This window comes from Setaria viridis, chromosome 9 (genome assembly GCF_005286985.2).
Source record: "Setaria viridis chromosome 9, Setaria_viridis_v4.0, whole genome shotgun sequence".
NCBI lineage: Eukaryota > Viridiplantae > Streptophyta > Magnoliopsida > Poales > Poaceae > Setaria > Setaria viridis.
Genome location: NC_048271.2, coordinates 21,927,502 through 21,943,562, shown reverse-complemented (window position 1 = coordinate 21,943,562; position 16,061 = coordinate 21,927,502). Strand labels below are relative to the sequence as shown.

Genomic DNA, 16,061 nt, shown 5'->3' with positions numbered 1-16,061 from the left:
TAGTCAAGTCATAGACATAGGTAAAACAAAACAACAACCATCATCATTTTTCCAAAAGCAAGATTATACCAAAATTATTAACATCGTGGGGAGCCCAAGGTGATGGTGATCATGATTTATTAAAAACAAAACTAGGTTGTACTCCTAGTAGCCATGTTATTATCGAGAGATATACAAAGGTCACATCGAGTCTATGGTTGAAGACTTATATACACAAATATTTAGAAAGAGATGGACAAAAAGAAGGTTAAGAAAGAATTTACCATCTTTTTGATGCTTGTAATGAAGTGTAGCGCAGCCTCCCTATGCCTAAGCATTGCACTTAACATGGAAGAAGAAAAATGAGCATCTTCTACTGACCGTGATCCTTGTATTCCATATAGTATTTTTATCTTCGTCCATCAAGTCCTCCCCCATGCTTAGCATTGTGCTAGGCATGGAAGGAGATGAAGTTTTTTGTGATTGTTGAAATCCTTGTGCTCCGCATCCAGAGTTTGTTTTGATACTTCTTCACTTTTGTCGCCTTTATTATCCTTTGATTTCTTCTCTTTTCTTTTCATGAAAGTGCTTTGTCATGCCTGCAAAACAATTCAAGTGCACATACTACCCTCGGGGTGACTGTCAGGAGTAGAAGCAATTGCCAACAAACTGAAGACTTCCCTAACACCTTAACTTGTGGCATAGCTAATTCAGTGAAATAAAAACAAAAAACCTAATGAGTGTACATGTGTGTAAGTGTGAATGCAAATGATAGGAACGTAAACAAAGATAATGTTTGCACCAAATTATAAGCACCATGCTTACAACTAGGTTGCTGAAATTCTTCATAACCATACAAAATTTCTAAATTAAGGTCAAACACCATGTTTATTTCAAGATCAATAAGTCTTTATAGCACAAGAAAATAATAAAGCACATTGCAAAGCTTATAAACCAACCAATGCAATATGGAGATGATATGAAAAGCTAGCAAGGTTTATTAAACTGAATAGCGATGGTCTGCAATCATGTCTAAACACCATGTTTACACAAGTTTGCAAAGAAAAATGCCCTAGTAGCATGAACATGGATATAAAGCAGTCATCAAAAAGTTTTAGGAGAAAGCCAAGCTAACACATGAATGATGGAATAAATGCAAATGCACATGAAAAAAGGGTTAGCAAAAACAGGGGCTAGCAAGGTTGAAAAGACTATCGATGTTGTTCCACAATTAGTTGAGTCAAAAAGAATTGCTTAGAATAACAAAGTAAGGCTGGCCACTTCATAAGAAGTCAAGCAATGTTAATAAGAAAATCATTCATCGAAAATCTCCAACAACCAAACTAACAAGGCTAAGGGCAGGTTTATAGGCATCCTATATTTTTGGCTTGAAACAAGAATTTTAAAGAGAGAAATCAAGCATAGAAATTCAAACTAAGAGGGTTTTGAAAAATAAAAAGAAAAGAAAGGGCTTGTTTTTTTGGATGAAAAGCAAAAATTTATGGTTTTAGGATGGCTCTGGGTAAAGGTGTAGTCATAATAGAGGCGAAAATAACTCAGGCTGATCTGAATGGTGCAGCAAGCTGATCAACACATGTTAATCCAACCTATATTGGCTCTGGTTTTGGGCTGGGCTGATAGGAATTCTTATGTGGAAAAAGATTTTAATAAAAATAACATGAAAATTCAATGCAACATGAGGTGGATAAACAAAGAAAAAGACTAAACACTAATAGCATAGAAAAAGGGTCTATAAGTTTTCCAAAATCAAATAACAAAATGCTCCCTCAATATTATTTAAAGCATACAACATGTTGTTGCAGAATTTGTTAGAGCAATGGTACAAAGTTACTTGATGGTTGCGAGTGAAGAGTACAATATAGACCGTCATCTTAATATAGAAAATAAAATAAAAAACGGGTTGCCTCCCGCAAAGTGCTTTAGTTATAGTCATATAGCTAGACTCCTCACCTTGCTCATGTTTATGTGAAGCCGTGGTCCTTTGTACAAGAATCCAAAGTGTCCATGCAGCTTGATGTCATCTTTTGTAATCCTTCGTGGTTCACTTCGAACATCTTCTATCTTCATTTGCCAATGCTCCAGAGATTTTATTTCTATTCTAAGCTTCAGAATCTGATCATGTACGCTTGCTGAAAGCATTGCCCAAGCTCCTCTTCATTATTGTCATCTTTATCTCCTCCGTCTTGTTCTCATCACCTTGCTGTTGCCTCTTCTTCATGGATTTTCCCCTGCCTCTATTGAAAATTTTATGAAATTACCTTTCCAACGAGTAGTCATTCATATAAAATGGAGTTCAAATGAGAGAGTTATGCCCATTTTATTTCAGCACCACGTGCTGTCTCGAATTGATTTTAGGACACGCGACGTTCGATGATTTGGCTATAATCGCATGTAGGAATCTCGGATTGCCTTGCCACTTGATCCGTTGGAATATAAACTTTATGGGGCTTATAAATATCCAAATATATTATGTTGTTTTCTTCTGAGGTAGCACAAAATCTTGATGACAACAGTAGTTTCTTGTGCATTAATCCAGAGATGTTGATGATCTTGATCTTGTTGTCTTTTATGCCGTGCACCCTTTGGCTTCAAAGCCATCACCATTGCTGCATCAGCGAGTAGTATGGCGGCAATGATGTGTACTATCCATAAATCTTGCTTTAGCCAAAGTGTCGGGATCAGAGGAGGCTCCTGCGTTTTGTGTCGACGATATGAGCAGTTTCCTTCCTTGGTTGCATCACTCAATTAGAAGCTCTTGAGCATCCCACTGCATAATATTGGTAGTGTCATGGTGCTTCTAATCTTGTTGCCTCTAGTATTGATCACCTCCAAATCATCACCTTCTGTGCAGAGAGGCCCTCCAGTCGTCCCTCTTTGCTTGACATGGTTGCTTCCAACACGAGTTACTTGAACAAACAAATCTCAAAAAAACATTAGTCTTAAAAATAATTGACATAGCAGACATACCCCATTTTTTCATGTTATTTGCATCTTGATCAAGGTAGATTCAGTAGCGTATGCTGATCCACTAATAGCATTAGCACCTACCGCTAAAGAGCTAATATTGATGTCATCATCATTGTGTTGGAGTGATTTTAGATTTGATGAACTTGAAGTTTAATCCACTTCCTCCATCTGGCGTCTAGTATTTATTTGCTTTGAAGGACCCAAACAAGAAAAACAGGATATATGCAATAGAAAAATTAGGGTCAGTCCGAAAACTTAGGGTCGAGTTTCCAATCCCCGGCAACGGCGTCAGAAAAGCTTCTTGGTGGCTGTTAGCGCACCAGTTTGTGAACTGCAAGTGCACCAATCACTGTAGATTTTCCTTTAGAGTATTCATCCAAGGTTTATCAATTCGTGGATCGGCAGCAAACTGACTAGAGTTTTCCATCTAATCTAACGGAGCAATGCTAACATGAAGCATTAATTGCATATGAAGGCAAACTTGATGTAAATATTAATATCATGAATAAGGGTACATCACATCCATAAATATAAATAATATAACACCACCAAGAGCAGCAAGAACCTATCATCGTCTAGCTGTAGTTCTAGCCAACGAGCAAGCACATCATGCATCTCATCCAAAGCAATCTTTAAACTACTACCTCCGATCAACCTCCCGAAAATCCCAACCCTATATGGAAGCAGACCCTGTCATGATCCCCCTATCGGCGTAGGAAGTTTAAGGGCACGAACACAGGTGAGCATGTCAAGCTATCAAGATGTGTCAACATACTAGATCTAATCACCATAATTACATAAAGAATGCTATGTAGTCTAACCTAGGATTAGACTAGGAACAAGGATATTCATGATAAATGGAAAGCATAAAAGGAGGCACTGAGTCGCTAACAGATCGGATGATAAGAAGAACATTGCTCACATAATAGATGTTTTTAGATCATCACCTCCGATTACATACCACCAATGATCTACTACTAGCTCCTAAACTCCACCATGGCACAACCACGCAGGGAGGCCATGGTGGCTAGGGTTTAGCCTAAGCCATCTCCTAGACAACTTCAAAGACTTGCGGCGGCCCTTAGCTCTTTCTGGTGAATGCCCTAGGTTTCATCGAGTTCTGGTGGATGGATGCACGTGCCGATAGAGATGTTGACACTTATTATGGACACACTTTTACCCCTGTTTATTTTCAATAATGATATAAATTTAGTATCTAAACTATTGATCACACTTAATAAACCGACCATTTTCACATGTGCAACATATTTTTGGAGGATATTCTGTTTTCGCAAGAAATTGGACCTAAAGGAGTATTTTTGGATAACACTAGAAACAAGCAACAAACCAGACAAAGATGAAGGCCAACGGGCCTAGGAAGCACCTAGGCTGATCGTCCTATAGGGGCCCCAGGCCGATCAACCCAGGGTCTCCTGGCCTCCTCTCGAGCTTGTTTTTGGCAAGCAATCCTCCAAGATGACTTAAGGGCTAAGTTTGCGAAGATATGGCAAGGATCAGTTCGGGATCAAAGAGGATCAAGCGGAGATTTGGAAAGTTATCAAAGATCAATCTCATCCCGAAGCTATCGACGTGTCAGGTCCACATGCAAGTGAAAAGAAGACTCCAGAGCATCTGAGAAGACTTGGGGATGAAGTAGGATATGAGAGGGCAAAAGGAAGACCCAGGCCGATCGGCCTGGACCTACCTAGGCCGATCGACCTGGGGTGTTCCTTTGCCCCCTCACCTTTCAATTTTTTCCACGCGCTCTCCAGACTATAAATACCCTGAAAATCCACCAAGCCTCATATCGAAGACAACGTACTCGACATAAAGCAGCAGAGAAGCAGAAGGAGCTTGAGGGACACCACTTCGAACAGCCGAGGGTCATGCAATTGTCTAGGGATTAGCATAGCTAAGCCCTGGCTAGCGTGATCACCCTGCAAGGAAGATTCACACTGGAGTTCTGGAGCTATGAGTCATCAAGATCAAGGTAGGATCCCGGTGGTGATATTGTGAAGTACAATCATTCATGGTGAAGTAATAGATGTGTTCTTATTTCTAGCGATCTAAGTATCTCCTTATATGGTTTTATGCTCTTTCGGATTTGCTTGCTTTTCAATCTATGATCGATGATAGATTTCTTAGGATGTTCTTGTGGTCGTGGTGACCGGATTTGCATGCCTGATCTACCGATAAGTATAACATGTTTTTTTTATCGTTCTCTTAATCTACCTGCACTAATACAGGGGATTGTGACGGGATCTTTCTTGTGTAAAGTGTGGGGTTTCAGGAGCCATATATTTAAAGATGCTTTTTACTAAGATCATATATGTGTTGCTTTTCTATCCATGCTCAGAATTACAACATATGCATAGTCTAGGTTGCTCTAGATTGGTTACCTCTACTCTACCTATTATCTATCTGTACATGCTTAGTATATTGGATCTAAATCACTCATCAACACTAAGTTCATAATAACAATGCTAGTTCAAATAGATCTTGTGCTATAAGTTCCACAGATTGATAAACCTTGGGGAAGTAGTCTGAGGGAAGAGCTAAAACTGATCCATGCGTTTGCGGTTTACAAATTGGCGTGCTAACAGCTGTCAATAGGAGAAACGTGATATTTATAGTCCAGAGGTGCCGTGGGGCGAAGTGTGGCGGAACCGCCCAACTTAAGCTGATTTAAGTGCGCCTAATCGCTGTCGGAACAGCAATTATCCGAAACGCACCTAAAACAGCATAAGTCCGGTAGTCCGTCGAGTGTCCCTAGGACTCCTCGAAGGATCCACGACGTGTCTCATAGCCATACATCAGGATAATATCCGCGATGGGATAATATCAACAAATATTACATTTTTAAAGACATAACCAAGGTACGATATATTACAACCATAGTTTGAAACAAACTTAATAGTGCAGGTTAGCGTGGTTCTAAGAATTTAAAACATGAACCAGTCTGGTAGAAAAATAAATATTTAAGTTTTATTCTTAGAGTATCATGAGACTCATAAGATACCCTAGGTCTTCGGGGCTTCCTCTTCGGTGAGTCCCTGCTGGTTTTTCTGAAAATAACAACAAGGGATCCCCTGAGTACGGAGTACTCAGCAAGTCTTACCTGACTAACCAATATAAATAGTTTTCTTTGGAATGCATGCCAGCTTTTGGGTGTGCTTGGTTGACACCATTTTTGCCGAAAAGCTTACTACGAGTAAGGCCTTAGTTTTATTTTTTTATTTGAGTTAAGTCATTACCTAACCATTCTAAATGATAACAGAAGTAAAAGCAACCATAGCTATTAAATCATACATCACTTGATAACAGAAGATACATATTTCATGAATTGATACTACGATGCTCAACGGTGATCAAGTGCATTCATAACCGAGAATTGCGGCTATCCGGATCTAATTACATCCTGCAGGAGCGTACCCTGATCACCAGCTTTATACGACTGTCCAGGTCGTATCTAACAACCTCTCGATTAGCAAAATCAATGATTAGGAATACGACTACCCGGACCCAGGGATGCACCCCCACATGGGACCCCACGTCTGGCCCGATCTCCATGTGAGTTTCAGGCTACACCCCTGCCAATCTCCAGCACGTCAAGCGCGGGTACGAAGTATTCCTGATCACAGAGTTTACTAACCTACTGGGCTTTACTGGTCCCATACCCAGTAAGTGATCAGATGCTTATCACTTGATCAAAGGTTAAGACAACGAATCGGGCCTTAATCAAATTAATCTAGCAGACAGAACTACATCTCTAGCTTCTGTCCGTTTTCACTTTCCAAGGTATCCTTTATAAGCAACATGTATGACTTAAGAGTTTTCCTTAAGGTTGGTAAACCAAGCATGTAAGCAAGTAAGCAATTCTAGACTTGGGTATTTTCTAAGGTTTGAACAAGTGGCAAAGATGTCCTTAAAACAAGGCATGATCATACACAAGAATAGGTTTCAATCAACTCCTAGACTTAGTGCATACCATAAGCAAATAACCTATAACTAGTCACATGAAATAACGACTCCAAAATAGATAGGTATAAATGCACCGGGGCTTGCCTGGGATCAACAAGGTTAGTTCTTCGGAAAACTTGTTTATTGAAAGAGGCACTGCGAATGCTGTCCATCTCCGGTTGAATTCCATGAATTCCCACTCCAGGAGTTGTGACGTCTACGATTTAGCATATGCAGGAGTTAGAGATGCAAAACTTTTTGAATACAAAACTATACAACTCTCCTTCATGATAAAGTTGCAAGCCAACAAGGACCATACAATTTATCATGATAAAGTTGCAAGCCAACACACAAAAACCCGAAAAGATTAACCCACCATTTTTATTTTCTTTACTAATCCTATCTTAGACCTTTTTCTTTATTTTTTAAAAGCATTATAATAATTTTCTAATCTCAAAAATTTATTTCCTATGACTTAATAAGGATTTGTGGATAATAAAGTATTTTTCAAGTTTTATACATTTAATAATGTTTTAAGTATTTATTTAAATACCTTAAATAAAAAGGCATTAAATAAATACCTAAATTTTTATTATTTTTCCTAGGGTTTAAGAATTTTAATGCACAAAGGAAAATAAAACAATCCTAATAAAATTGGTTTCACTAATTTTGGGCACTTCTAGAATTTCCTGTGAATTAAATGGTGAAAACGTATTTAATCTATTTATCTACTAAAAGAAAACCTAAGGTTTATTCAAAAACCCCCGGCCCAAACTTTTCTCACCTAACTTGCTTCTACCCACTATCACTTCCACCTAGGGCCCATCCGGCCTCCTATTCTTCTTCCTCTTTTCTTCACTGACAAGTGGGGCCCACGGTCGGCACCTTCCCTTGGGCCGAAAGGTGGCCCGTCAACTTTTTAACCTGTGGCGCATGGCCTCCTTGCGGCAGCCCCTTTTTGGGCCGGCTTCCCCCTTCTCTCCTTTTTCTCAACCCTGGTCCAAACTATCTCACTCGCACTGGGCCCAAAAGCCGGTCCACCAAACTTCTCTTCCCTTTTCCCCCGGCGCATGGGCTGGCTGAACCGGCCCAACGAGCGCCCAAAATAAATGGGCCTCCTCGCGACCGGCCTGCCTTTCTTACAGGCCACGGCCCAACTTCCCCCTTCTCAACCATGTGCCGGCCCACTCTTTTCTTTCTTTTATTTTCACCTGGGCCGCACGGCTCATTTCCTTCCGAATGAAAAACGGCCCACCCGCTCTCTCTTTTTTCTTTTCATCGCACGGGCCAGCTGGGCCGGTTCCTTCCCTTGGCCCACGACGGCGACTGGCCCTTATCCTCCTTGCGCCCGCCCCCTTCTCCTTGCGGCTGGCATGTGGGCCTCCTTGGTCAGGGGCTTCTTCCTCCCCTGGCCAAGAGCAGAGGCGCACGGGCCGACGGGGGCTCGCCGGCTGGCGGCTCGCCGGCGACGGGGTCGGGCCGGGGAGGCACCCCCAGGCCGCGGTACACCCGTGGGCGGCGGCGGCGTCCCGGGAGACGGCCGGAGATGGCCCCTCCACGGCGGCGGGCGGCTTGGCCGGCTGCCGGCCGTGGCTTCACCAGAAGACGGCACAACCGGGTCCCTGGCCTCCCCCTACGGCTTCTACACTCTTGCAGGACGCCCCTAGGCCCGCCAATCGAGAAGGAAAAGCCGATTTAGGAGCTCACCTTGTGGATTGGGTGACGGCGGCCGGCGGATTGAAACAGCGGCACACCGGAGCTTGACGGCAGGGAGCTGGGAAACGGAGGGGCGTGGGGTGTTGAGGAGGAGCTGGCAGACCCTTGGGCGGTGGAATTGCAAAGAGGGGCGGCGGCGTGGGTGAATTTGGCCGGCGGCGGTACTGATTGCTCACGCTCGGCTTGCACGGCAGTAAAACCCAGGGCGACGGTTAACTAGATGAGGGCGAGGCGATAGCGACGCAATATTACCGTGCATGACATCCAGCTTAGCTCATGGTAGGCGGCGTGGCGTGAACGTGGCCGTCGCGCTGGCCGGCATGTGCGAGAGCCGGCGGCGGCACGGCTCTGCCTGTCGCCTCTGTTCTTATTTCTTCCTTTCAAAACAATCTGTTCATCCCTCCCTTGCTCAAGATATTCCATCTCAACTCGTAGAACTCCCTTAAGCAAACTTGTAGAGTAATCCAAGTACTCCATTTGATAGATTGGCCTCCAACCGAATTAAGCACCCTAAGGTCGAGATTTTGGAGCTCCAAGTTTCTGTCAGCTTGTACTAAACTTCAGCGATTCAGTTCGACAGTCCTAAGCATGGTTATTTACCCTACTTTGGCACAAATTTCAGTAGCTCAACTGTATTCCATATAGGCCAACCACTACCTATTTGTGTTCTACAACTAATAAGGATTCCATTTTGCATAAGAAACTACATAACCTTTGGACTGGATTTTCCTGAAATTCGCTCCAAACATTGCTAGTTAACACTGTTTTCAGACTTAGAATTTATGCAGCTCAAGAGTTGGCCGAAATAGTTAGAGTGCTGACTTTGAGCTTTGATTTAAATTTGATTCTTTCGCTATCTCTGAGCAACAACACCTTATTAAACATGTCCAAGGATCATACTTCACCGCTGTCTAGTTGCCTTTGCTCACTTACTTGAAAAATTGGGCAGAATGCGGTTTCAAAAATAGATACTCATCATGTTTTTCAGACTTAGAATTATTTCAGCAAGGAGCTCGAAATCTGCTCAATTGCTGACTTTTGGCTCCAATTTGAATTCAAACCTTCCACTTTCTCTGGACAAAAACTATTCATTTACCTTCTCCATAGTTCATATTTCACTAATGTCCAAAAACATCTGCTCACTTTTAAGGAAATTTCTCCAGAAATTGGTTCTAAAGTCTCGTACTCAATACCATTTCCAGACTTAACCAAATTCCAGCAAAGCCGCCTATTGTGACAAAGTGCCAACTTTAGACCTCTATTTAAAATGGTTCCCTCTGCTATTCCTGATCAACAACACCCAGATTTAGGAGTCCAGAGTTCATACTTCAACATGGTATAGTTGTCCTGATTTACTTATTTGAGAAATTTATCAGAATTCAGTTTCCAAAATGGACTCTGAAGATGTTTTTCTGATTTCTTGTTTTCGGTCGGTGAACAGTAAACGTAGCTTTTCATTTCCTTCTCTGATTTCTTTTGAGTCTTTAGGATCAAATATTACTCCAAATTTTTGACCCTTAAGTTCGAATCATCTTTACACTTCTATTCTATATTTTTGTCGAATTTTTCTGAATTTCAAATTCAAAATTCCAATTTCGGCCAAATTTGACCCGAATTTGATTTTCGGTCAATCTCTTTTTCCTTTCTTCTTGAATTACTTCCAATTCATCCAAGTCACTTAAATGACTAAAATGGCAGCTGTTACACGAAGGGCACGACAAACCGACCAAGAAAAGGGCCAGGCCGATCGGCCTGCCCCCTACAGGTCTCAAACGCCCAAGCGCTCCATATGAAAGTTGTAGATCTTTTCGAGGTATGTAATTTTCCCAATCAATTCACCCCCAATCAGAATTTGAATGAGGAAGATATGGCCCATGCAAAATTAGCTGCTTCTGTGGGCCTGCAGTCCAATGTTCCTAATTTTGTCTTCCAATATCCAAAGTCCGGGCCCAAATCCAATCTTGTACAAAAATTCTTTATTTATGTCGTATTTCTTGTGATTTTGCAATATGATCCAAAACACAACACATATGCGAATATGGGGTTATTTCAAGTGCCAAGTGGCGAGTTAGTATAAGATTTAGTCCAGAAACACCACTTAAATAGCACTAGGTGGTAATAACGAGCGCCAATAGAGAGATTTAGTGAAAGTTCAGATCTGCACCATTGGTGCCCTCAATGTTTTGTTCCACTACTATTTGGTGTTTATACCCGAAGTTGTAGCCACAAAACTTATTGTTGATGTCCAATATGATGAAATCTTGATGTATGTGAGCCTCTAGTGCTATCTAAAGAGGAACTTGTTGTAATCCCATAAGCATATAGTGGAAAAAGATTTATCTGGCTTGGTCCATGATTTCTCCCCAATTTGGAATTTTCACGTTAAATTTGGTATCTCTTAGTTGATATGATGTTGCTTAATTATCCTCCATATATGTTTAAGCATATGCTATCCTTCCTAAATTGGTTGACGTTTTGATCCGATTTTGAGGCATTCTAAAATTAGGCGCTTCCGCTACCACTAACCTATTTTTTTAGTGCGGTTATCCCAACAACAACCACTAGTGAGCCGATAACTAACTAGGAATGACTAAGCATGCGTTTGGTTTTGGGACGATGTGGGTTGAGTCGGAGCCAACCCCCTTTTGTGGGCTGGAGTGAACCCAGCTCGTGTTTAGATGAGAGAGATGGAGAGGGGTGAGTTGGACCCAGTCTTTTGTTTGGTTGAAAAGGTTGAGAGGGTTGAGATGGATGTCCTTTTAACACCGTTAGTTGTGGGGCTCACCTGTCAGCTGCGGGCCTACCTGTCATACTCTTCTTCTTTTTTCCCCTCACTTCTATCTTCTTCCTCCTCTTCTATCTTCTTCCTCCTCCTGGCGCCGCCCCCGGCTCCTACCCGGCCGGCCCCGCGCCAGCCCCCGCCTCCTCCTCCTCGCCGCCCCGGCCTCCTTCCCACCCGCCTCCTCCTCCGTGCCGCCCCCGCCTCCCCGGCCGCCTCCACGCCGCCCCGGCGCCGGCTGCTGCCTCCTCCCTGCGCCCGCGCCAGGCCGGTTCCACGCACACGCGCGCGCGGACGGACGCGCACGCCATCCGTACGGGTCGAGTGCGTCCGCTCGTTTTGGAGGGACGCACTCGACCCGCATCTACGAGGTATATTCCTCTACTGGGTACGACCCAACCCCCATTCTCTCCAACCAAACATGTGTCAAAGTGGATCGAACCCGTTCCAATCCACTCCAACCCAATAACCAAACACAAGGTATTGTATAAGTGTTCGTGTGAGTTAACCAAAGGGGCTTCGGCTTAAATGTGACAAGTAAAGGCTGTGACAGGTGTATTTATGGGATACATTAAAGAAAGAAAATGAAAATTTTGCCATTTCAAAATTCTTGCCCTCACTATCCCAAATTCTTGTTGCATCGATTGGAAAAATCTTGCTCCGATTAAGAGATAGTATTACACTATCGATCACAGCCACACAGCTATGATGAACACAAGACATAGGAAACATGAACGTACTTGGCAACGGGACGGGTCATATCGTGTCTTGTTCCAACCCTATCATCTAATGACTTGTACGAATGTTCTGACGACACAAATGCAATCTCTTTTCCAAGGCTGAAACTGCGACATGGGCATGCATCTCCAACTCGGATGGACCCGTTGAGCATAATAAGCGCATAACGAACAATTTAGGACGGAGCTAGGGATTATATCCTAACGATGGTGACCTTTGTGATCCGTTGAGCATAAGATCATAACGCGCATATCCTTACATGATGACCTTTGTGGCTAGAGCCAACGGGATGCTCCAGTGGAACCACAGTTTGAGGCTTGGCTGGGTTTGCTGTTCAACTTGTATCCAAAGAATGCATCGTCCAAAATTGTCCATTGTCCATATACAAGATGACTTGTCGTTTTTAGTATCGCCAAGTGTGTGACGTGTTTTTAGAAAAAGAAGTGTGTGACGTGTAGCTCCAGGTTTTGTTTTCAGTGCGACTAGCGTACAACAATAATGGTTGAGGCTTGGCTGGGTTTGCTGTTCAACTTGTATCCAAAGAATGCATCGTCCAAAATTGTCCATTGTCCAATATACAATATGACTTGTGGTTTTTAGTATCGCCAAGTGTGTGACGTGTTTTTAGAAAAAGAAGTGTGTGACGTGTAGCTCCAGGTTTTGTTTTCAGTGCGACTAGCGTACAACAATGCGAAAGTCACGCGATAACAGACTAAAGAAAAGTTTTTTTTAAAAAAAGATTTTTTATTCCAGGCTCTCCAAGAGTTTTGCACCCGACCAATCCTTATTACAATTCCTTCAAGCAACAGTTTTAAACAAAAGCTCTCGAAAAGCGGACTAACCAAAGGTGCAACTAATTAAGCGCTAAGCCTCTTAAAGGACGACCACCCGTGTTTGGCGAAAATCTCCTTAGCTATGGTCTCCAGGATGCGGCAAGCCCACATTAGCAGTGGTTTGTTGTGCTTCTTTTGCATTGTGCTCCAGAAATATATCTAGTAAGTTGCCTTGAAAATAACTTGCAAATAGGAGTATAATCTTTTTTATCAAATGTCACGTCATTTCTACAAAGCCAAATAGACTAGAAAATTGCACTTGCTCCCACACAGATTTGAGATCGCATCTGCTGGCGTACTTGATTCAACCACACTCCAGACAAAAGACAAATCAGCTATGTCTTTAGGAGGTTGCATACCAAGTGTTGGATAGTTTCCTTATTGTCTCAAAAACAACATCGGTAATCCCCCTTCCTAGGTCTTTTTAAAAGATTGTCTTTCGTTAAAATTATCCCTTTTGACAAAAAAAATCTTAATTTGAAGCGGTAATTTTAATTTCCATAACGATTTGTTTGAAGGTGAGGCTATTTGATTCACAAGTTTTTTTACATCGACTGCAGTAAAGGATTATCCACTGGAAACAAAAAGCTAGCGTCACCGTCACATGTTAAGTGTCCACCGGATGGGCCTCGATCTCCCTACAAAAATGCGTTCAGATATGCAACGGTCCACACATGTTACCAAGAAAAAACGAACGAAAATCTATTTGATTTTGGATGTACTCGGGACTAAGTGAGCTCGAAATAACAGATAGTACCCGCAAAAAAAAATAACAGATAGTACATTTGAAGTTACAGTGAACAATTCTCATTTTATTTACAAGTAAAACTGTAACGATCAAGATCATCTGGCCCCATCATCAGCTCGTCCCGTTCGCCGTTCCAAGCTGGTGACGCTCCAAGCCAGAAATAAAAGGAGAGTACTAAAGCATGTCACTTCACACTTCTTTTGGATTTTTCGTCTGTCCATGTCAGGTGACGAGAGCAATTTGCAACCCTTTCCAACCTCACTAAAGGCAAACGAAGAAGAATGAAAATCCAAGAGGCAGAATTGCTTTCCTCTACGAATATGTCCATGATCTCAAAGTCATGACATGCTTCCACGTCACATTTGTTCGCGCCCACTGAATATTGTTTGGTGTATAACGGAACTCGAGCGTAGATAGTCTCGTAAGGCCTTTTCAACATTGACAGAAAAAAAATAAAAAAAACACTGAGCGTCAGTTAGGAAGCGGTGATGGAAAATAGGACTCTCCCGAGCAGTTCTACCAAAGATTAAACCAGGTTTTGAAATTTTTGAATTCGAGTGATTTTTCAGTTGAATTTTCGGGCTGTTACAAATTTCCAACCCTTTCCAATTTACACCACAGATTTTTTGGCGGTGAAGCCATTTTGAAGGCAGACGAAGTAGAATGAAAGACCAAAAGCAGAGTTGCTTTCCTCTACGAATATGTCCAAGATCTCATAGTCATGACACGCTTCCACATCACACGACATGATTAGACTCTAATGCATTTGTTCGCGTCCAGTGAATATTGTTTGGTGTATAAAGGAGCTCGATCATATATACTCGTCATCCCCGTTCAAAATTGACAGAAAGAAAATCTATACCTATACCTATTATTAAAGCGAGTAACGTCTCTGCCATATTATTTTCGTCCGTCGTCCTATTTTTCAAAAAAGCCCCTGAAGTTTTTAGAAATCAACCCGCAATCCATATTGTAAAGAGAAAGGGGTTCGGGTGATAAAAGGAGAGAAGAGGGGGAGGTTAAACGGCAAAAAGCTGAGAGGCGAGGGCGCGGGCGGCGGCCGGAGCGGGGCACCCCGCCGGCTGCCGCTGCCCCTGCCCCGCACTGCCCTTGCGCGCGGCGAGGGCGAGGGGCGACCTCCTACCACCTGCTCGCCCGTGCCACCTCCTCCCAACGCTTTGCGCTCCCGTGCTCCACGCCGCTGCCCGCACCTCCCACTATCATAGTCTCCGTCTACTCTCGTCCTCCGCGTGCGTTCCGTCTTTTTCTGTCCGCCGCAGATCCCTCCATCCTCCGCGTCTGCTCCGACCTGGCCGCCCGCGCAGCCTCGGCCCAGCCCCGGCCCCGAACGCCCACGCTGCCCCGGCCGCCCGCCCCCTTCGGCTCCTTCTCCATCCATGCACATGCTGTCACCAAATTTCCCCTCGAATCGGTACAAATAACACCCAAAATCACCACCCGAATCATCTCTCCCGTCATACCTGAACGTTTGTCGGTGGTTGCGGTAGGTACGCGGCCGCTTCTCAGCTGGCACGTGCCGCTTGCTGTGGTATGCATGGCCGCCGGAGCTGGTGTAAGACTGTGAGTGTGGCGCCCAGCATCCATGACTCAACCGCGGCCACGGAAGATTGGAACGGCATGGGAGCGGAGAAGCACGGCATGGATGAAGTAGAGCGGCGAGGAAGGCGCGGTGCGAGGCTAGAGCCCGGCGGTGCTGTGACGAAGAGCACCTTACGAGGGGAACGGATAAGGCAGGAGAAGGGAGAAAGAAAGAAACAATGTGGGTCCACCGCGTACCAGCCTGTCCACGAAATAGTGCCAGCATCAGTCCCCACGCGCTCACTGCGTCAGCCACCAAGAAATCGCTAGGTGCACCCGGTAAGTGCACACGTCTTTTTACCGAGAGCCTTTCCCTTATCCCAAAAATTCCTCAAAAATTCTCAAAAATACTAAATAATATCCTAAGCCTGTCCACGCCTTTCTTTTCTATTTTTCATCTCATATGAGCTCTATTTTTCTGTATCACTGGAGCAACGTGTGAGCGTGTCCATATCCAACCGCGCGGAGACCGCACACGCAACAAACTGCTGGAGCAACACGATAAAAATGTTATGCAACACGATAAAAAATATGGTGCGCTACATGACACGATAAAAAATATTGTGCGCTAAGTAACGTCGTTTCGCCGTAGCAACGCACGGGCATCTTGCTAGTTAAAGAAAAAGAAAACACTGAGCGTCAGCTTGATGAGTTGAATCATTAAAAAAAGGGCACATAAAGTGCGAAAATGACAATTCTCCTTCTTATGTAATGGCACAAG

At 43.4% G+C, this 16,061-nt stretch overlaps 1 long non-coding RNA gene across 2 annotated transcripts; it reads right to left on the bottom strand.

The window, feature by feature from the left end:
* Window positions 1-13,726: 13,726 nt before the first annotated feature.
* On the bottom strand, window positions 13,727-15,677 carry LOC117836697 (uncharacterized). Of its 2 annotated transcripts, none has more exons than XR_004636145.2 (2): window positions 15,223-15,677; window positions 13,727-15,147 (listed from the first exon to the last, which is right to left on the bottom strand). It is a non-coding gene; the product is annotated as an uncharacterized lncRNA (long non-coding RNA). The 2 variants fall into 2 exon arrangements; XR_004636144.2 differs by having other exon boundaries at window positions 13,727-14,169.
* Between the last annotated feature and the right edge of the window lie 384 nt (window positions 15,678-16,061).